This window comes from Rissa tridactyla, chromosome 1 (genome assembly GCF_028500815.1).
Source record: "Rissa tridactyla isolate bRisTri1 chromosome 1, bRisTri1.patW.cur.20221130, whole genome shotgun sequence".
Taxonomy (NCBI): Eukaryota; Metazoa; Chordata; class Aves; order Charadriiformes; family Laridae; genus Rissa; species Rissa tridactyla.
The window spans coordinates 74,258,786-74,276,173 of record NC_071466.1 but is presented as its reverse complement, the minus strand read 5'-3'; the positions used below and the strand labels follow the sequence as shown (position 1 = coordinate 74,276,173).

General features: G+C 40.2%; 1 protein-coding gene across 15 annotated transcripts in view; it reads right to left on the bottom strand.

Annotated features, from left to right (window-relative positions):
* Window positions 1-17,388, bottom strand: part of INPP4A (inositol polyphosphate-4-phosphatase type I A) — a 131,654-nt gene that overhangs the window by 77,776 nt on the left and 36,490 nt on the right. Inside the window, exon 1 of one of the 15 annotated variants that reach the window (XM_054212047.1) lies at window positions 13,469-15,263. The exons of 12 other annotated variants lie outside the window; for them this stretch is intronic. The gene's annotated coding sequence lies outside the window, so the exon portion shown is untranslated. Of the gene's footprint in view, window positions 1-1,907; window positions 1,986-8,184; window positions 8,315-13,468; window positions 15,264-17,388 lie in introns of those variants that run through there. 2 more of the 15 variants (XM_054212220.1, XM_054212131.1) reach the window with 2 other exon arrangements.

The window sequence follows — 17,388 nt, the reverse complement described above, 5'->3', positions numbered from 1 at the left end:
CTTGAAGGTAAGAGACAGGTTTCCTCTAATGTGGTCCTATCTCCTGCTATAGCCCAGACATGACTACCTCACATATATCCTTTTTTTAACTTATTTTTTGATAATGACATGAAAATCCTGTCAGAATGAAAGAGAATTTATGTGAATCCATGCAGGCTGCATGATTGCCCCTTGGCAGCATCACAGCATCTTGCAGGCTGAGACATTACAGAAGAGCAGAAGCCAAACCCAACAAAGCAGCACTAGTGTGTTCAGCCCACTCTGCTGAATGATTACTCCACTGCACTTCTCTTTCCAAGAGGGAACCTGTTCCTCATCAAGAGATAGTGGAGTCTGACTTTACACAATAATTCAGGCTGGAAAGGATATTCCAGCTTTCTGCTTCAAGCAGGGTCACCACTCAGCTCAGACAAGGTTGCTCAGGGCTTTATCCAGTTGGGTCTTAAAAACCTCCAAGAATGGAAACTGTTCAAGCTCTCTCGACAAACTGTTCCACTGCTGGCCTACCTGTTATTACAGGTGCCACTGGAACCCAGTAGTACAGTTATTTCACATTTCCAAAAGCATTATAGAAGGAAAACAATAATGTATAAGCAATTGCTTGCTGCACAACTGATGCACCACACACTGATCTTTCTGTTTCACACCTTCACCTCTCTATTTACACTCAGAATCGTAGAACAAACACCTTAATTGTGTACCTGGGAGTTAGCAAATAATTCTATGGATCAAATTTTTTATCTTAAGGCCAAAACAAAAGCTTTTCAACTAGTATGCTCTCCAGGACAACATCAATTATGATTTTTAACCTGAAATATCTGCCATTTTGCTACAACAGTGCGTGTTAGAAATCTTTGACTGTGGTACCACAAAACTGGGGCAAGGCAACAGGTTCCTATATGGAGAAGATACTTCTCTAGTAAAATATATAGATGGGGTGAATACATAAATTATACAGTAGGATTAAGAAAGCTAAAACTTTAATTCACAGAAAAATATACTGATTGGTCATAAGAAAAACACTCCCTTAAAACATTAAATTCATGGAAGACTCATACATCAAATAAACAGTGTTCTGAGTTGTGATGCAGTAATTAAGGTGCAATTAATCAGTTTACAGTGCTGTGTGTAAATATTTGGAAAATCAAAACTATCAAAGAAGAACCAGGTCTGAAGTAAAAGAAATAAGATGAAGTTAAAAAGGATTAAGACAAAATGACACACTACAGACTAACAAGAACTTCTGCTACAAATTGGGAGCTTATCAGTTGAGAAAAGCCAAGAAGGAAAACCTCTGTGTCAGACAATGCAGACACAAAAAGGGCAGATACTGCATTAGGGCTTACCAGCCAACGTTATCTTGTCACTACAAAAAGCAGCAATGAGACTGAGGCAGGAACACTGGCTACAACAAGCTAAACACCGCTCAGCTCAGTCTGTAACGTGTAGAGAAAGGCTTATGAGGACAACAGAGAGTCAGCCTCCTCAGAGCAGACCAAAAAATTGTTAAGCTCAGCAAAGTGGAGGCTGAGATGAGTTACAATTTGCTCTCAAGAAATACATGACAAGGGCTAAACACCAGAAAGGCAATAGGAAATTAACCAAATAACTAACCTCACTGGAATAACAGCAACCAAAAAAGCTAGTTTAACCACAGAAAAAGTTGGTTTCCTTATAAAAGAAGCATTATGCCGCCGTTAAGACTAGACTCAACCCATCCAGCCCTACGCTTCTATGCACTCATCAGCAAAGTATCTAAAATTTCTTACAAAATTACACCTCTTCACAGAAGTGAAGGCAGCTCAAGTTTTCTTCTCTTTTCATGTCCAGGGTGAAGGCAGAACAAACTTGAAGTTCACTTCTATGACTGTCAGTTCAGATGAGAAGTTACGAAGCATTTTACTTACCCTGGCTTTTGGAGAGTTCCTCAATGAGGACAGAGACATCTGACATTATGTGGAGCTCTTTTCAGGGTTAAATGTGATATGCAATAGTTTTTGGCAAAGTCATTTACTATTTTAAATCATTTTTATATTGGTAAATTCAGTGCAGGCACACAAAGTTTCGATTTGGTACCTTTTATAACTTACTTTTAGTATAGTTATTTTTCTTTTTCCATTCTGAAAGCAGGGCACGTACTGTGAAAGCTCCTAGACACCATGAAAGCTACTCAAAAAGCAAGTCACTGCCAGCCACAGTCACAAGATCAAGGGCTGATACAATGGATCTGCTACATTATAACCCTGTAATATACTGAACCACCATTCACCTTCAGGACATGTAATACAAATACTTAAACCTGGTTAGTTATTATCAATTTCACTTAAAATGAAGAAATGAAAATGGCAGAGATGATAAAAGGAATCTAAAAATCCTGTTTACAATACTATGACAAAAAATTACTAGTTCTGTGGTCACAGGCAAATCCCTTTCATCTCTGTGGCTTAGCTCACGCATCTGTAAAATAGAGACAATGCGACCTAGTAACTACATCAAGTTTCTCTGCTGGCGAGTTATATTCGTACCTTGCTCATTACCATCAGGAAGTCACACCCATTTTGCAGAGCAACACTAGAAATCACACACTCTAGCATGATGTGTTTTAAAATCAGTCTGTCCGTGAGATTTTTAGAAAAATATTGCAACATCTACCTACCAACCTCCCACTAACCTCCCTCCTGCTCTGCACCCCATTCTAAAGGCAACTTCAGTTCTTCAACTACATTTCTAGAGTCTGCCTGAAGCTCTCCTCTTTGAGACAATCACATTTTTTATTTGCACTTCAATTGCACTTTAGTAACTGATTAAGAACCACTAAAGTGCTAGCTTTAGCCATAACAATGTAATTGAACACCAGCAGTACATGCCCAGGTAGTAAACCCAGAGAGTCCAATGTCACTTGCATATGAAAGATTCTAATTGGGCACCAACTCAAGCCCCTCTTTTTCACCCTACATTGTACAGTTTTTAAATTATACTGCCCTGTAATAGCACTAGGACCACGGCAGAGTGTGGTAATGCGCTACTGCAGACCACACCAAAGCACCAGCTTCTTGGCATGTTTTGCCTCTGGCCTTCTGCATTAAGAAATTATGATGGTAGAAAATAAGATTCTTCAAAGGCTATAGAATGTTTTTGCTTAATTAAAACCATATAGAAATTGTTTTGTAATTGACTGATGATGGCAGTTCAAGCCTTAGTGCCTGTTGCCAGATTTTAAAAGACATTCAGATCCTTCACTGTAAGGAAATGATATAGAGTGAGATTCTTTTTTTCCCCCCAATTGCTTTTACTTACAACCAGGGTTACGACAAAAACAGAGGAAAACACCCGTTCTCAATTAAATCTGCCACACCATTATTCCTAAATACTGCATAAAGTGAAGCACATGACACTACTCCCTGAGGAGAACCCTCAAAGTGTGATACAAAACAAACTTAAGAATGACAGGGAGTGTAATCACTCCAGGGAGGAACAAATGACTAACCCTTTTCCTTTGCAATTAATTGTGGTGTCAACATCTCTGAAGGGTACCCGCAACCCACGACACCAGGTGTGATTTTGTCCATTAGTTAAACAGAGAAAAACAGAGCTAGTTTGCTAGCTTTGATAGCTTGTATCCAGGCACAGTCCAACAGGCATTCTATTCCCATGTGAGTTGAGCCAACCTAAGCTACTGCCTCCCATTGCTTGTCCTCACTTGTTGGTACAACCTAAAATTATTCTTCTTCTTCAAAAAAAATCCCAACAAAACCAAAAAAAACCACCAACAAAAGCCCAACTCCTCCCCCCACCTCAAATACTTGGACAGAAAAAAAGAGCAAAACAAAACAGTTTGCAGAAGGTACAATTTAAACCAAAGCACTCTGACAGAACCAAGCTGGGGAAGGATTATATTTGCTGTTTATGCTGGCAAATTTGAGGAGCAGGAACCTCTGCAGTGGACAAGTAGGTGAGGATGAGCGACATTGACAGTACAGCTGCAAACTAATGCTCATTCAAAGCAGTTGTCAGACCCAGCGTAGCTCAGAAGACACTTCCTGTAAACATATTTTAAAGGCTCAAGTTTCCAATAATCAGCCCACAAACCCAGGCAGTACATTCTTTTTCTAGGTCAAGATAGTTATGACCCCTGCTACAAACCTCAAGCAGACAGAAGGTAGAATATACTGTGTGTCCTGCTGTGCTCTGTCTGATCTTCTCCTTTGCCTTGTGGCAAATAAAATGCAGCATTCTTTAAACTCTTTTATAAACTATGTATAGTTTCCTGAAGTGTTCCCTCATATTGCACATTTTGAAGTACCAGTCTTGAGAATTTTAAAGAACATCAACTCTCTTCATTCTGAGCAAATTATTATTGTGATCAATGTGGCAACTCTTCTGCAGTACTAACTTACACAAGATGCTATCACCATCATATCAAAATATGTCTCACAGAAAAAGAGGAAACTTGCCTGTCTTGATCTGACTTCCTCAGAATTATTTCAGATTTGCTTGCATTATGTATGCAACCTGTACTTTCACAACATTAAATTTTCATCTATTTTCAGCTCCTGGTTGGGAAGAAATAAAACACGTATCTGTGACTATATCTGTATCATTGGCTGCAGCAGTACTTTAGCATTCCTAATACTAGGTTGTGTTCCTGAATGAGTAACAACTTCTTGTTGGGCAAGAAACACAATCAAAGTTTACCTTGCTCTGCACCTGATTTTCATGGAAAGAAAATCATAGTACACGCCAATACCTCCCCCAGGTTGAACAAACATGGAGCCAGAATCCACAGAATGCCCCGACATTAGGTCTGTTCCTCAACATCGTCACATACACAACTCCACAAGTCAGCCTAACCAGAGTGCTGTCCTGAAAAATGGGAAGCGAGGAAAAGATTACAAAATACAGTCTCAAGGTCAAACTGTTTTGCATTAGTAGATCCTGTATTTCACATTCTATTTTAAATATTAAGGAGAAGCCCTGGTTTGCTATTACAATCCAACCATTTACTACGTGCTTATGCAGAAGAGGTGAGGTGTATGAAGAGCACTCCAGCCATGAAACGTGCAGCACAGTATGGGGAAATCTAGGCTGCATTATTAATTTTTGCATATAAGTAGTCACGCTTCTACTGTGAAGACATTGTTTTCTTGCATCCCAGAAATAGAAATCACAGAGGAATGGGGGAAAAAAAAGTGCAAGTTGTAAGGAAGTTGGGAAAGTTGTAGGGAAGTTGGGAAAGATGTCATACTTTAAAAAAAAAAAGCTGCAAAATATTACACTCTTTATCTACCACAGCCCTCCCAAATGCCCATTTGCTACCTTTCTTTTTTCTGTTAGAAGCCTTTTAGAGGTTTGCAAATGCTGTTAGTGACAAGTAAACACGGTGCTAGGAAGAAAAGACTCTTCCCAATTATTCTGGATGTCTTGCTCATGACAGGAAGGGGTATCAAATCTTCACACAAATTGAGTCAATTTACTAGCAAGTTCTTGTCTGCTACTCATCACAAATATAACATCAGCTAAGCCGATCTTCACACTGATAAGTGTTCTGCCCTCCATTTGTCTTTCTGCTAAATTTTACATAAAATTGGTATTCAAAGACACCCCACTTTTTAAAGAGACAATTGTTACGTGTGACAAATTGTTTCTAGCCCTCAATAAAATCTTACCAGTGGCCATGTGATATTTTTTTTATTTTCCATTAAATTAAAGGTTGTGGGGATGTTTACATAACTGAAATATAAATCCTGCTAATGAGCAATGAAAAGAATGTTCCATTCTTCTTGAGCTATTAGGAAATACTTGCATCCCACAAAAAAAAGGCAAAGCATTTACAAGGTAGTCAAAATTCAGACACGGTGAGTGTTGATGCCAAGCCCCTCCCTTCCTCACTTCACAAATGCACACACACTAGCAGCCTCCTGTCACTTCCAAGCACAAAAGCAGCTGTTTCCTTCAAGCACTCCCTGTGCAAATGGAAGTTTACCCTTCCACATGCCCAACCAGGTCCCCTCTCTCACTGGCTTTCTGTACCCTGAAGGTGCTCAACCCCTTCCCCTACTCCCTAGCACTGAAATGACAAAAGGATCTTCAAAAGGATCCTGTGAGAGAGCTCTTCTTCAACGGGAAAACCAAAATACGCCAACTGCCCCATGCAAACTGCCAGCACCTCCACCTCTCTCTGGGGCACAGAACAGCTGGCAGAAACAAGGCTTTCATGGCAAAAGGGGAGGAGAAGGGGGCTGGATGGCAGGAGCCAGGAGGACTTGCTGCCTTGGCCTCCCACCCACAGGCATCTCTGCCGTTCACAATCCAGCCCGCCCCACAGGCAGTAAAGCCACGTCTCGCCCTGCCCACTCAGGCCCACAGGAGCTGACTGCTCGGGGGCATTTGCAGTTTCACTACGGAGGAGCCCTTCGATAACTGATTCAGTCTCTCTCAGACCATATCAGTTAAAAGGGTAATAATACTTATGTGTGTTCAATTGCAAAAGACACTGGTAAAAGGGAGGCAATAAAAAAGGATGTAATTTCACCATATAGCAATAAAGGTGACAAATTGAGGTCGTAGCACGGGAGACGATTCTGTGTTTCACTATGATCCCTCCAGCCATGGCTTTGTGAAGCTCACCAAAATAAGTCTCTTGAGCACCTCTTGCAATGGTAGTGTTGGTTTCACTCCAGAGGCAACACGTCTGGATCCTCAGAGCGTGGATTAAAACACTGTCAAACACAATTCCCTTCAATTCAACTCCAATTTCTTACTTCAATCTGTAATATTGCCCACACCCTTAAGTGGCTACTTCTATTTACCATGTATTTTAGTGAAATTGCTATAGATAAACTGATTGTACAAGCTGTGAACATTCAGTAAACATGGCAAAGCCCAGTAGGGTCTCTCATGGGACCCTCTATAAGACACCAAATCGTTTCAAGACGTAAATTCGTCTTGACTAAAGGACTAAAAGGACTAAAAAAAGGACTAAAACTTTTGCTTCTGACCAGTAACAAGCCATACCTAGTGTTGGCAAAAAGCAAATTTCATGACAGTATGAATGCTTACTCACACTATGCTATAAATTCTAAAAATGGACAGTCTGCAAACAAAAGCACTCTCAACTTACTTTCTGACATAAGATCAAAAGAAGTTTCTCTGAAATTCATAAATTTGAGATCAAACTTGTCCTGATTCCCTTCTATTCCCCAGATGAACTGCAGACTTCATAGGAGGGCACCAAGAAGAATCCCCTCTAACTCCCCACTAGTCTTTCTTTCCAAGGTCCATTTCTCGTCTAGTTTGCAAGTCTGCCTCACTGCATATGCGCTGGCAAAGGAGTAGTCACTTTTCCATGCAATTTTTCTGTGTAAAATCAACATTCTGTAGAAGTATCAGTGTTTTTAATATCACGTTCTCACCAATGAGTCTACAAAGCTATAGGACAATAATTAGAACTCTTTCTTAAGCAGAAAAGTACAGCCACAAAGGCCACATTCTTCCTATTACTCACTACCTCCTGTTTACCAAAATACAATTGAAAGCCATCCACTTATTTCAGGAACAAAGAATAATTTAATGAACTTTTCCCAAGCACCCGCATTTGAGGGAGAGTTTATAACAGAAAGACCTCATGGTAGCCAGCTCAACTGCATGTATTTTTATGTCATGTATTCACAGCCACAATACTAATATTTAGTGATAGCAGTATTCAGGATGCAATCCTTTTCATACAAATCCTCCATACTAATGTACAGAGCTCAAAAGAGCTCTTCTTGCAAGCTTTCCTGAAACAACAGAAGACACTGTCAGCATGAAGTACTTTAAAAAGGTAGAATGTACTTTTAAAAAGGTGAAATATATTTTAGAAGGTTGAATCTCTCACTAAGTAAGAACAAAGAGTTGTAAAAAGGTCACAAGGCCCTGTGAAACTAGACACTGTCAGAATGATGTACTTTAAGAAGGTTTCATGTCCTTCTATGTGCATTAAAAGAATCAACATTTTACCATGTTGGTCCATATGTCCTCGGCAGAAGCCCTCCCAGCTGCCCAACAGAAATAACATCAATGCCAAAGAAAAAATAAATCTTTTGCTTTAAAGTCAGACCATTAGCATCTATTTCTGAAGTGAGACAGAAGAAATCTTTTATAGCAGTTTGTATTTCAGAAATCTGGGACTTAAAATGCACTTACCTATCACACACAGGAGACCTGATGAAGTTACTGGCTTCTTAGTGCAATCTAGAATATTCCAGTGTTGTCTTTTTTTTCTCTCTCTTTTTTTTTTTTTTTAAATCAGATTTGCTGCCCAAATAACCTGCAGAAATGGACATGCTCTATTATTCACCTCTGTCTGTAAGCAGCTCTGCCATCTGGCACTAGAAAGTATTTATCTAAAAAGTAAATCTGAATTAAGGATCACGAAACCACTCCTTTCAAACTGTGTTTCACCTGAACAGACAGAAGGTCAATTCACAGTCATGTGAGACATCAAACCTACCAATTCACTACTGTTTGTTTAAACCCGCACAGCAGACTCAGAAGTACTCTGCTGCTTTAAAAGATGAAGCATCACACTGAAATGAAAACTGAGCTAATCCCAGATTTCTGCATCCCTACAAAATACAAGGAGAATTCAGACAGAAATAACATGTCGTCGTAATCCAGGCCATAATCTCATTTAACCAGAGCAAAATGAACTATTTTGCTCCAGAGCAGGTCAGGGTGACTATAGTCACTAAGGACTAGTCAGGTGGAAACACAGACCCTGAAGGCAAATGAAAGGATCATCATTGCTATATTCACAGCATAGGCTGCACCCTTCACTCTTTATTTAAACTAGCACGTGCTCAAGAATACACAAGGGTTTCAACAGACAAAAATAGAGACTGTGACTTTTTCTGTGTGATACAAAACATGGCGCAGTACAATGAGGTGGGAGACCCTCTAACATTTTGGGCCTTCCAGGGCAAACAGAATGCTTCACCACCTCCTTCTGTGCCCTCCTGGTTGAACTGCTCCAGGATTAAGTGAAAAGCTTTTCAGGACACAGTATAAACAAACATTTAACAGTTCTTTCCCCCTCCTCTTTAAAACCAGGCAAAAAAATCTAATCCAAACAAGAAGACTTATTCAGAAAACAGGAAAAGCGACAAAGCAGATGCCCTCTAGATGTATACACGTATAGATATAAAAGACCCCCAAAACAACTCATGTAAAAACTGTCATTTCTAAAAATTAGGCAAATAGAAAGACAAGTTCTCCAACAAGATGGTTCAGTATTGCGAACAGTGCTATTCATACTGCTCACATGCAAGGATTTTATTCCAATATAACTCCAGTTTCCAGGGGCTTATTTCTAACATGCAAAAAAAGAAACAAAAACCTGTAAAAAACACAACTCAAAATTTTCCCCTCCCTCCTTTTCAAACTAAGATTTGAAAACAGAAATGCTGTGTTGTTCTGTGACACGAAGAGGTACTACACAAACACCAATATACTGCTGCTTTTTCACATACTGCAGAGTCCTCTTTCAGAAAGTCTAATGTCAAACAGTAAATCACCATAGAAAATATGGCAAACATGTTTTGTGAAAAAAATAATTATTCAGTGCATGGACCATCTTCTAGTCTGTGTAAACATCAGCATCTGATACAGCAGTGCTCCAGTTTGGGTTGGTCATTAGGTAAAACTGTAAAACTGTAATACAATCAAAAAATCACCCATATTAAAGATGATTCATGTAAATTTGTTTCAATAACAGGAATGGATTTCCCCTAAGTTCTTCACCAGCCATTTAGCAAGGCCAGCTATAAATCATTGCTGATGTAGCTTTTGTGTAAAATAAGAGAGCAGGTGCTTCCTCCCACTGAGGTCTCAGAGCTTCAAGAATTTGGGAGAAATGCTTTAATTTTCTCCATGCCCCTAATTTCTCCACTGACTACCCACAGCAACAGCTGTGTTTCCTGCAGAGTCATTTCCCCCTGCCACGGCAGGGAGAGGTAGAACAGGATGCACAAGGACGATGCCACTGCCCGTTTTGAAACTTCTGCTCAAGGACTGAGGAAGCAGAACCTGTAAGAGACGAGAGCTAATCCACCAGCATTGCTTCCCACGTGCCAGGAAGGCAGACGTCAGGGTCAGAATTACAGAGTTAGGGCATGACCAGAAAGAAAGCCGCAGAAAAAAGCAGCAGGTTTTACAAAGAAAGAAACAAATAAAACGACAGCTGAACACCCCACCTGTCGTTCACAACACAAGCAGCAAAAGGGAAGAGGCTAGCCTAGGTGGAAAACCTACCAAGAATCATTAAACAGGTTACAGGAGAGCAGCTGAAGTGAGAATGGAAAAAGGGGGCTTAAATTTCAGCAGGAAGTCCACAAAGGCTTCAGCGAGGGCAGAGATAACAAAACATGGCTCTGGAGTAATGCAGAGATGAGAAAACCAGCTGTGCAAGCACCGGTTATGTCCTGTAGGTTAGGGGCAGGAGGGGAGAACACTGAGCTGGGATCTTCTGCTTGGGTTCACTGGAGATAAACCATTTACTACAGAAAAGAAAGGCCAGGGAGATCATGAACTCTCACACTTCAAGTCCTGCCAAAAGTACCAGTGAAACAGTCCTAACAGCTTGTGCTGTACGTTGCCATTACAGCCTGATGCAAAGCCAACTTAAAGCAACAAAAAATACCTTCCAGGGTGCCTAGAAGGCAGACTTTGAAAAACCCTATTATACATATTACAAAATCCCTACACAGAAGGATCAAACGCAATCACTTCCTTTGCACTTAACGCAGTTATGATCACTTCCCTGCACAAGCCTCTCCTACCTTGGCTATTTACGGTTTAGTTGTGCCTTGTTAATATATCTAAAAGAAGACATGTAATCATCAAGATAATATCACAACAAATCATCACTAAAACTGCTTTAGTTCTTCACAGAAGCTTTACAACTCACATGAAGCAAACTGTCTAGCTATCTTGCAAGGCTGCGATTTTTATTCTTTTTTCAGTTGATGCTCTTTTTCACTTAGTGGCATTGCAGCAGCACACAGAGGGACACAGAAGGCAGCATGAGAACGAGATGAATCAGAGGGAGTTCTCTCTGGTGGTCAGCACTTGCACAAAGAGTTTATGGACAAGTAGGATGGAGAGGCTGTCTTCAGGGTTGTGTTGAGTCAGGGACTGTCATCCTGGTTTTTAGATGTTAAGCACATTCTTGAAGTTTCTTTTCAAAATGTTAACTGTTAATTATTTAACTGCATCCACAGTGCATTAATAAAGAAATTGTGTAGACTCAATTGAAGATAATTGAGTTTTACTATAATAAATTATCTGCTCTGGTTTGACATAATACAGAGTTCATACTCTAAATGCATACATACTTAAAGGCAAACATGAAGGCAAACACCATTGTGACACACAATCTTAGAAAACAATAATTCTAATATGAATCAGTGGAAAAATTAAGACTCTAAAGACTGCTTTATTTGGACTTGTTTGGATTTGGGAGGGGTGGGAAAGACTGCCATATGCCAGAACCCTTGTTAGTGAACAGCCCTAAACCCAATCCTAACATTATTTAAACTAGCTTGCATTTATAATGTTCTAACATCTCCAGGGAGACTTTATAGCAGCCTTCCAGTACTTAAAGGGGGGCTACAGGAAAGATGGGGAGGGACTCTCTATCAGGGAGTGTAGTGATCGGATGAGGGGCAACAGTTCTAAACTGAAAGAGGGTAGATTTAAGTTAGATCCTAGGAAGAAATTCTTTACTCTGAGGGTGATGAGACACTGGAACAGGTTGCCAGAGAAGCTGTGGATGCCCCATCCCTGGAAGTGTTCAAGGCCAGGCTGGATGGGGCTTTGAGCAGCCCGGTCTAGTGGGAGGTGTCCCTGCCCATGGCAGGGGCGTTGCAACTAGATAATCTTTAAGGTCCCTTCCAACCCAAACCATTCTATGACTCTATGATGAACGTGAGAAATATTTTATATCGGAAACATAAATCGCTAAAATTAGTCACCAAAATTTTGCTGTGAGATGAGCATCCATAAGTGACATTATTTTAAAAGCTTCTCTCACACTATAGTTTTCAAAGTTGGATGCCGCAGTATCACATAGTAAAGCTACTATAAAAGCACTAACTTATTTTCCATTTTATTAAGAAACATAATCTTATTTAAAAGAGGAAATAACACCAAATCTAGTTAATTCATAGCAATGAAAACACTGTGCATCAACGAATGCTATAAATTAGCAAATAGAAGAAGAGACTAAAATATGCTGTCATTTTTAATTGACCTTACTACAGCACTGTATTTCTTTGAGAGAAGACAGTGGTCATTTTAATGTAAATTCTACAAGCAAACAAGTGGTAGTTTCAAGTAGCTGAAAGTAACCTAGTAAATGATCGAGTTTTGAAAATATCCTCATTCTGAAAATAATACACAGAAGTAACCAGCTCCCTTGTTACTAAGAGCAGCTGCCAATCTCACTGTATGATGCACTTTAAAGGGACACTGCCTTGCAAATCCAAAATAAATTGGGGTGGGAAGGTGGGGGGGGGGGGAGAAAAAAAAGAAAGAAAAAAGAAATTAAGATAAATTCATTATTGCAGTTCAAAAACAGAATCCCTAACTTAGAAAACCTCTTGTGAGGAGCACAGCAAAGGCTCAAGATTCAGTGGATTTTACATGAGGATAATAAGCGATACCAATCTCGACTACATTAAAATTATATCACCAGAGTGAGTAAAAGAGCAGTAAAGCCACTATAAAAAACTGTTTTACCCACTCTGCGTATGTCAATACTAACTAGAATATGTCCCACTTTTTGCATATAACCAATTGTCTGAACAGGACATAAACATACGGGCTTTTAGTGGCACAAAATGAAAATGACCCCAACATCTGGAAGTATCATTTAAAGTATTTGAAAAAACCGTTTACATCCAGGCACTGCACGGATCACAGCGTGTGCACACTCCCAGCCTGAATGCTGAAGGCAAAACAACACCGTGATTCTAAAGGTAAACAATTATTTTGCTATTTCTAATGCTACTATTTTTTATTCGATTAACACATAAATTCATAATTCAGTAAATTTATTTTAAGCAAGAAATAGAGAACTGCAGCACTCTCCAAAGAACAGAGAATTGCTTAAAAACTAATTGTTTTCCTTGACCTACCATCTAGCAGCACTGTTTCTTCGAAAGAGGTCTTCTGTCCTTAACATGGCTGCCATGCCTTACATAACATAAATGGCTGAGAATATAGTTATTTTGTTTCGTAGGACGTCCACTGCCCATTAGCCATATGATTCTCCATATGGCACTGCAAACAGTCGAGACAAAGCTTTGCCGTAACGCAGCTCCAAAGATGAGCATCCTCTGAGAATAAGCAGCAGCAGAAAGAGACTCAGCCTTCACAAGCTCTAATTTCCCTTTCATATCTTTCTCTAGTAAATAACAGGCATTCTTACCTTAAGAAAACAATAATAATAATAACGGTGCTCAGTAGAGCCTCCTCTGTTTCATCTGTGCTCGTAAAAAAAAATCTTGGCGCAACTGTCTGCTGCAGCAGGTAATCAATAATATAACCTGCTTCTTCTGTTGCCAGAGCTGCTCCATCTGAACGCTAGCTAACATGAACACTGACAGTGTGAGTCATACCAGTGACTCAGAGCAGATGCAGAGCTGCAGGAGGAGTTTAAGTTTCAGGGCTTCCTCTTGCTCACTCGCTCACTCCTGCTCTCTGTCGCACAGACAGGCACGCACTTGCCGCCCATGTGCCTGTGTATGCCTGCAGACTGCCCCAGCGTTTTCTTTCAGTGGGAAGTTTGATTTCATCCGCTACATAATCTTGTTTGTTTTGGTTTGGTTTTTTTTCCAGGACGGCAATTCTGTTTCTTTCATCATTGTAAATATATTTATCTTGAATGTAAAACTTGCTCTGCGAGCCAGGTCAATACTGTGGTATGCCAGGTGGTGTGCTACTACAAGATAACCATGGGCTCATACCTCTCATCAAGACTCGGGGAAGAACTCAAACACCCCAGGAAAGATTATAAAGCAAAAGTATTGAGTTAGGGCAATATCCACTTATTCATCACAGGTTTATAGCAAAATGCCTGTGATTTCATTAAGTACTCTAGGAAGGACAAATTTGGTCTCAAATGCAGTGAGATAAAAGAACTGTAGGAAGGACCATGAGATGCACATGAGCAGAAATCCTATGTGCCTGACACCAGTTTAGCAGGAAGAAGTGCCTATAGGAAAAAAGCATAGCTACATTACAGTCAGGGGTGGTGCATTTATGTTTAGGGTTGAATCCAACAGCCTCTCCCACAGCTATCCACATCTCACTAGGCACCGATCACCACAGTCAAATGAACACCTATTTATTTCCCAGGCCTGCCAGACTCCCCACCACGTGCAACTGAGAACAGGCATCATGAAGCCAAAGTTAGGCACTTAATGCTAGACAGTGTTGATACACACTGCTCTACTGATTACACTTTATTTCTGAAAGGCACATTATACTAAGCAGCTGCAGTGTTGAGCAAATCCAGCCTTCAAAAAAGCAGATGAAGCCCTCTACTATTAAGCCAGCAGGTCAACCACAAGGAAACAAACATGGGGAGGAATCAAGAGAGTATTGTCAAAAGAAGTTGCTGGGCCAAGGAACAATGACATTAAAACATGTAGACCTGCTTAACAGCCGTTCATATAAACATCCCAGATAGTTTGGGAAAACGGGACTTGGTTTATATCAAAGTATTTACAGCAGAATATCTTTCCTCATACTTAGCAAATGTCCAGCTGGCTATTGCCCAGATAAACAGATTTGTGTTGAGATTTCTCATGGAAAAGCTAATATCAAAGCGTGACTTTCATGGTTCTGTGGTTTTGGTCTTTTTAAAGAATTGCTTCTTTTGCAAAGTCCAATCAAATGAAAAGTAAGCCCACACATCCAATCCTCGTATGTGCAGGGCACGGTTCAGTGCTGTATCTGGTTGTTATTAAAGCTGCTGAACGAACTTCGTACTATTGATGGTGAACGTTTACTCTCTTAGTGTATCTCAAAGCAGCCAAGAACACTGGCTTGGCAGGGATCAAGAGATGAGAAGGAATCAAGCTGAGCAAAACAATCCTTAAAGCATGGTCATGGAGATAACATAAACAGGGGGGATAAAGAATAGCTGGTGTTTATGAAGGTACACCAAACTAAACTTTTTCCCTTAAGACCACTAGTATTCTATCTATCCATTGGAAAATCTGTTGAATCCCATTCTTTCCCCCAATTTACTAATGACAGCGAATCTTCGTTCCTGTCAAGCTTTCAAGGCTTTATTTTCATATCTTAAATGGTTGCACAGGCAAAAGAATGCTAAAATCCACAGCATGCCTGGGGAAAAAAAAAAGAAAAGAATAGCAACAAAAAACCAAACCAAGACACCTGAGATTTTAAACAGAAAACTAACAACAAGGCCAAGGTCCAAATAGCATCCATAACACAGGCAGAGAGGAAGACAGAATTGGAAGGTACTTAGGTTGTTTTTTGGGGTTTTTTTGGAGTGGGATGGTAGTGGTGTTTGTCTCGTCTTAAATGTATGGCATGCAACTGTATAGCCACATTCAATTTTGTGCTGCTGTCCACCTAAAAGCATAGATTTGGATCAAAGATGACTCAAGAGCAGAGCTGTTAAAGGCCTCAAAGAGATAAAACATACCAAGAGTGAGTATGCACTGTGTAAAATGCACATACTTGCCTCAGCTGCAAATGACCTCAACTTCAAATCAGAAGCAATCTAGCTGCTGTAGGCAGCAGTTCCATGTTGCCTAATTTATCAGTCTCCTAAGCTGGACCTTCTGCAGTAGAAAGGGTTTGGATCCTGGGTCTAAAGGTGGGAAAACCTGAAGCTTCTTACCCCAGCAGAGGTAAAACCCCAAAAACTTGCAACAATGTGGATGAAATCTTGAACAGGAATTTAGTACAGCCTGCTAAACGAAACACTGCTGCAAGAAATTTTGCATTAAAAGGCAGTGTATACTATTATACACTCTTTAAGGACTAGAGATAATAGTTTTTCCTTTTTCTCCTTTAGGAAACAAGCAAGCAAAGGCTTTCTATGGTACTTATTCAACATGGTACCGCAGAAAATGCTAGGCTAAAGAACAGTGTTCCTCCTCATCATCTCCCTGTCTCTGGGAATTTGTTTATTTGGGATTTTTTTAAAAAAGTCATCATTATGCCAACAACGGTGGAAATGGTTTCCCACAGCCTGTTCCAGGTCGTCAGACTCCATACTAACCTGCTTTCTCATGAAAGCTCAGTCTACAGTCAGATTGTCCATACTGAGAACTCCAACCTCTACTCCTGCTCTTGAGCCTTTTTTCTTCTTAGCTATACTATCCCAAGGGGAAAAAAATAAAAAAAAAAAAACAAAAGAGCATTCATTTTCTTCAAGGACAGGACAGAGCTGGCTCACAATGCAACAGAGTAACAGAAGCAAATTGAGGACCACTGCCAGTACCCACAGTGGTGCCTCCCCTCCTCCTCCCCTTACCCTGCTAGCTTTCCAGTTACCTTTCTATCAGCTGCATCCTAATGTTTTGTAGCCTTGTTTTTCTCAGCCCTGTGGAAAGGTGGGAGATCAGAGATACTAATTTTTGAGGAGCACTGTCACATGTTTTCAAGATGAAAAGCAGAGCACATTTTCTGTACAGGCTCACGCTCCCTTTATCATTGTTATGGGCATTACAGTACTTTCCAAAGGCCCTTAACAGTGAGCAGCCACACATAGAGGTGGGCACTATGCACACACAGAGTAGAAGAGACACACTGCAGAATGAGCACATATTTTGAAAAGAAACACAGGCAAAAAGTTGAGAACAGAAATATTTTTGCATCATCTTACAAAGCACAGCTACCTGACTTGACTAAGGTTGCTCCACATGTCCACCAGCCAAATGCAGAAACTAGATTTCAGTGTCTTGCTGACTAGACCATCAGATTTCCCTTTCGGTGCACCTCAGTAGTAGGTTCATTTCTTTCAGCTAATTACCTTTTTCAGGTATTTTGATATGCTATGACAAAAGCACCGTTTGCTTCTCAGGAAAATTAAAACTCCTGCTGGGAAAAGCATCAACACCAGAATCTTTATCCTGTGCAGACAATGAACAGAGGAAGCCACACATGAAAGCAGAGCTTTAGCAATTGAGTATGGGAGGAGGAAGAGGATGCACTTACTCATCACACTTTATCTCAAGGCTTCTGAAGATAAATAACAGGGCACAGTATAGCATTTGAACTTTTTACCATCACTGCATCATCCACCAGTGTCTCAGTAGCATCTTAAACTCATCTCTACAAAAGCAATTAGCAAAGCAACCCACAAGA